This window comes from Harpegnathos saltator, unplaced genomic scaffold (genome assembly GCF_003227715.2).
Source record: "Harpegnathos saltator strain DR-91 unplaced genomic scaffold, Hsal_v8.6 scaffold240, whole genome shotgun sequence".
NCBI lineage: Eukaryota > Metazoa > Arthropoda > Insecta > Hymenoptera > Formicidae > Harpegnathos > Harpegnathos saltator.
In genome coordinates, this window is record NW_020230029.1 from 762428 (window position 1) to 768427 (window position 6000).

Here is a 6000-nt window from a genome sequence, read left to right on the forward strand (position 1 = left end):
AAACGTCAGTCTCGGCCGTGTGTCGGGAAGCACAATCTCGGCAACGTTGCGAATCAGAGCGAGATGGAGAGAACACATTCTCTCTCTCTCTCTCTTTCGCTTGGCTCGTCAAAACAAGCCGAGCGGTGGGCGGGACTTCAGACGGATAGACGGGAGCAGTTTCTCTACATGTGTGTGCCGACTACATTCTTACATAGAAACGTATGGCAATTGAAAATGTTTAAGCATATACCCTGAGATTCTATCTGTTGCGTATGACACGTGTATTGTGTGTGTGTGTGTGTGTGAGTGCGTATATGCACACGTACGTCACGCACACTTTCAATGAACACATGCACACGGACACAACTGCGCTAAAAAACGCCTGCCGAGTATAAATAAATTACTAACGTAACGCTGAAATATTTTGGAAAAATAATTTTGGGTACACACAAAATATTATCTTATTATATATATTTATATATCGATATAAATCGTATATAATCTTCATGATATTAACATAAGAAAAAGCTGCAAAGCAGTCTATTAATCTACATAACTGTAAGTCCTATTTGTTCAAATACACTAATCTGAACTGGTATTAAATTGTTGCAAATGTACTGAAGCTGCTTTTATGACTAACTTCAGACCCTAGTGGCAAGCAGTATATGTCGAACTGCACTAATAAATTGCGCTAAGTCGCTATGAAGAACAGGTAACATTTGAAATCACTTTTGCTAGAAAGAACACTTTAGTGTACCTGTCTTTGAACTAGTAAGAAAGTTCAGCTGGAAAGAGAAAACCGCCTAGCATAGACGCTATAGTGAACTGTTAGACTAAGTTTGCTGCACGTTGGGAAAGACAATAACATCTGGGTAATCAATCACTGAAATCTTTTCCTTTTAACGTGAACTTGTGAAAAAGGTGAAAATTTTCTAATGTATAAAGCCATAATTAGAAATGTTGCACTTTTCAACAAGTTCACGCTTGGAGAAAAGATTCATGAATTGAATACCGCTGATGTCACTTTCTGCTAGAGTAAGAACAGCTTCAGTTATACTTCTTGAACTAGTGCAAAGAATCAGCTGGAAAGAACCCAACCTATATGTCTACAATGCAGCCCATATATTTATGAAATATATGTACTTGGTTGTATAGAAGAGTATAATCTCCATTCAGTCATATTATCCTTATATCGATGACTCAGTTTCTCATCAATCATATTCTAACAATTTTGAAGTTGGCAACATTTTGAAGTTTCCCGGGATAAGTAATATCACCATTATAGTAGTCATTTGTAATGTTATTAAATACTTTCCGGAATGCTACTGCTAGGCTTACCGATCGTGAGATGAAAGCGTTTGAGCAGCGATTGCAATTGGGAGCGAAAAATGCTGATGTATTTCACTACGTTATGATTAACGAGCCTCAACTTCAAGCTTCACTTAACGGCTCAAGTGAACGTTGGTATGCACCACGAATAATGTCAGGTCGTCCAACTTTCGCGTAGCGAAAATATGAATTGCGCATGCGCGAGACCTTGGTTCAAGCCTAGTTTAACTTTGGGTGGTTCCGGGGTTTCACGCGATTGCGCTGCATGTTTTTTGATTAGTATTACGTGGAAGCATTAAAAACTATAGATAAGTGCGCGCAGTATGCGTGAAACGGAACGTCACCCTTCTCAGAGGAAAAATATAATTAAGCCAGCCGGCACACGGTGCGGTCTTGTTTTCGTGCTGATTGCTTGTTGGTAATGAAAAATAATTGCGTCTGATTGTGCATTTCCGAAGTGGATAGAAATGCATCAATCAGAACGCAGTATTTTCATCCAGCCAAGGCAATCCAGTCACAAAACAGAGCACCGTGTGCCGCTGGCTTTATATGAGCAAGAGCACTAGGCTTTTGCATAACACATACATCACATACGCATACAGAGAATCAACCAAGTATGTTTTCTTCATTTTCCCTCCTCAGAAAATGAACGAAACTTTGATTGGTGATTTCTCACTTATGACGTTGTGTATTGATGCGCTCACGCAGAAGTCTGGTGCTCTGGCCCCGTAATGATTGGTAAAGACACTGAAAGTGAATATTTCATTCGCTGCATAGCTTACAGCCTTACAGCCGTAGAACAAGCGCACAAGACTTTTGTCATCAGCACCATAAATGCATAACGCAATAAAAAATAAACCAAGTTCGTTTTTCTTTTATTATCCGCTCCTCAGGATAGAAATGAAGACTCTGAATTTGGTTACATTCTCTTATGCATTATGCGTATCGCAGAAGTCTGGTAGCTCTGGCCTACTCGATAAGCGGCGTCCACAATTGCAATATGAAAGCGGCACACGGTGCTTTTATGTCTGTCTGGATTGCTTGTTTGGAGATGAAAATACTGCGTTCTTGATTGGTACATTCTCCGAAGATTGGATGGGAAAATGCACCAATCATGAAACGCTACGTATTGTTCATCCAGCAATGCAAAACCATGCACGAAAAACAAGCACCGTGTGCGCTGGCTTATCTCTCATCTCTCTCTCTCTCTTCATCTCTGCTCGTCTCTCTCTCCTCTCCCTCTTCTCTCTCTTCTGTCTCTCTCTCTCCCCCCAATGGACAGTCAATTCGACGCTTGCAATTATGCCGATTACTGCGTTTCGGTAAAGTCATCGTATGGCGATTACATCCAATCGCATCTTCCCTTTACGTAACTTTTAGCCGACTATGGCTTCCTCCTTGAGTCCTTTATTCAATGCTTGCATCAGCCGACCAACAGTTTGGACCAACATTAACTAAAATTTCCCACTGAATCTTCGCTCCTGATTGATAAATACTTCTGGGTCTATGAAGAATCTCAAGAATCGCTCCAATACAGATAATTAATATCACTAAGCGCTCCTCTGATCACTTGTGTGTTATACCTGAAACGCGGCCAGTGAATATTTTCTCACTCTGTAACGAATGAGACCGCATTATATCCTTGGATAAGAAAATGCAGAAAGCAGAACAGCAGAAGCCAAGAGAATGAACAGAGAGTAACTTTCGAAAGGAGAGACAGACTATAGCGCACTTGCGATTGGATGCTAATTTTCTGCTTCTGCTTTTTTGCCCATGGCGCTGGACGCATGTCATACTTGGGCAGAAATCAGTATAGCAGAAAGGTAGCAGCCAAAGCAATAAAATGAAGCCTGATAGTCTGTCTTCTCTTGCAAGAGTGTTTTTCGCTCTACTCATTCTCTTGGGCCTTGGTCTGCTTCCTGCTTTCTATGGCTTCGTCAGTGAAAACACAGACGGTTAAAGCACAACGGTTGAATAATTCGTCAACGTTATTAGGTCTGAATGTAAAGGATCTAACATGAAGAACCAATAGTACTAAGAGCGCTCAGTGACGCTTATGTTTTCTGAACGAACTATTTTTCTGCCTAGTGTGAGAATACGCCATAACTTATGGAAATCAGTGCAAGCATGTGCAAATATTAAAAAGAACAGACGAAGGATCTGTTTATTATACGCAGCACTGCTTGAACTATGTTGCAATAAGTTTATGAGTGAGACAAACATATAGTTTGTCTCATTGTTAACTTATTACAATTCAGTTCAAGCAGTGCAGCTATAAAGAACAGACCCCAAGTAATTCTTGTACTTTGTAGTATCAGAGAGTAACCTGAGAGCGGCCAAATACGAACATTTTCTGCGATCACCGACTTTCCGCATCTGCGGAAATGGACGCCATCTGGCATCCATTTTTGATGAAAGGGGAAACTACGATAGTAACAGTCCACCTTGTCAGTCTCGGTGGTAAATCTGCATATGGTGGAAGTCCATGCTCACCATCCACTTTCCAGCGCGGTTTATGTCCGTCGCAATGACAGGTGTGCCAATCTCTATGCCGAGACTATGCCCGGTGTGTGTCTAAGAAATGAGCGGGTGGAGAGGGGGTGAGAGCAGATGAAAAATAAAATGTTACGGGGTTTATTTAAATGTTAAATCTTTACTTCAGAAAACTTAAACTTCGATATCTCCTAAACGGTAGAGATACTAGGCCTGGTTCTCGGCAACCAAATGTAAAAGTCCGTCCTCAAAAACCCTACATTTTGCCGTAAGTGGGACTCTTCTACTCCCAGTAGGAGAGCGGAATATCAAACGCAGAAAGGTTGGAAAATTTAAACCTTCGATATCTCGCTAAACGTTATGAGAGTACAGGCCTGGTTCTGGCACAAAATCTATAAAGTCTTTCAAGATACCTACATTTTGACGTACATGGACGACTCTCCTACTGCCCAGTATAAGCGGAGATATCGGACGGAGGAATAGGGCCGTGGATATGACGTGGAAATAGGTCTGGAAAGATCTTTAACTTTCTGGAATCTCTGAACAATGCGGTTTGAGAGATGACAGGCCTGGGTTCGTGGCTGTGGCACCAAAATTAAAGTCCTTGCTCAAACCTGGTACATTCTTGCCGTAAGTGGACGACTCTCTACGTTCCCAGTAGCATTAGTCCGGGGAGATTCAAGGAGGAAAGGCTTGGAATGAATTTATATACTCTTCGATATGATCTCCTAAAGCGGTTAGATAGATACAGGCTGGTTGTCTGGCACAGAATTTAAGTAAGCTGGTGCTCAGAGAACCCTATCATTATTGGCGTATATGTGGCGATCTCTAAGCTTCAGTAGAAGCGGTAGAATTATTGCAACGGAAGAAAAGGTTGGAAAACTTTAACCCTTCGATTATGCTCCTAAAGCGGTGTTAAGATAGCAGGTCTACGCGGTCTTGGGATCAATCCATAAGAAAAATAATAGTCCGTTCCCTCAAAACTCCATGCATAAAATATATTAAGTCTATTAAATTATATTAAGAATCAAGTCTATTGATTCATAAAGTATTAAGTCTATTAGAATGTACAAAATATTATATTTACCAAGGAATACCGCGAAGTGTATGTCTCCGATTTCGACGAAACTTAGCATATTTGTAGCGTAGCCAAAAGTAAACGATTAAGAAAATATTGCAGATAGGAAAAAACTTTTTAAACAAAGATTGTGCAGTTTTTATACCGTACAATTTTTGTTTTGTTTTTGTTTGTTGTAAAAATTTTTTCCTATCTGCATTAATTATTGAAATAGCATAAAGGGAATGAAACTTTGAGGGAATTTCACCCCTTAAACTTGAGCCATTCCCGATAAAAAAAATATGGGTCTTATTTTTGGCTACTCTACAAATATACCAAGTTTGTCAAAATCGGAGACATATACTCTGCGGATATTCCTTGTAAATATTATTCTTTATTTTTATTTATAATCAAATTTATTGTAACAAACCTTTCTTTCGACTGTCAAACCTATCAAAAAGATTATGAAAGACTTCTGGTGGATAGATATTTCTAGACATTAACACTAACAACTGATCTACATACATTGTTTAGAGAAAAATTGATACAAAGAAAATTTGAGATAATAGTGGAAAATAAAATTTTCTTTAAAACCTATTAAAAAAAAAATTATATATATATACAATATTTAGATATAAAATTTAAGCTTATCTAAGACTTAAATAAAATTCTCAATTTTTTAAAAATTAAAAATTATTTTTAATAAAATTCTAATAATTTTAATAACACTTATCGTGGAAACTGATTAAAAAATTTTTGATTTAAAAGATCAGTTGAAAGATGCTATAAAGATTATCTTCAAAGTATGAAAAAATGAAGATATACAATTTTGTTTTAAATTTAACAAATAATAAATGTGCACTTCCACTGCACCTTGTATTCTTTTCTGTTTTTTCTATTCTCTTTCATATTCTAATAATCCCATAAAATTTAGTTAATTTATTACAAAAAGAGATCATATGATAAGTTTTGGTATAGAGCTCATTTTGACATGGTTAAAGCTTCATTCGTCTTCAAATCTTAACCTCCCAAAATGCGCTTCACTGCTCTCAAACGTGAAGAGTATATGAAAATACAATCCAAAGGAATGCCGCCTTAAATGAAATTGACATATTGATCTGAAAAAATACAATTGAACA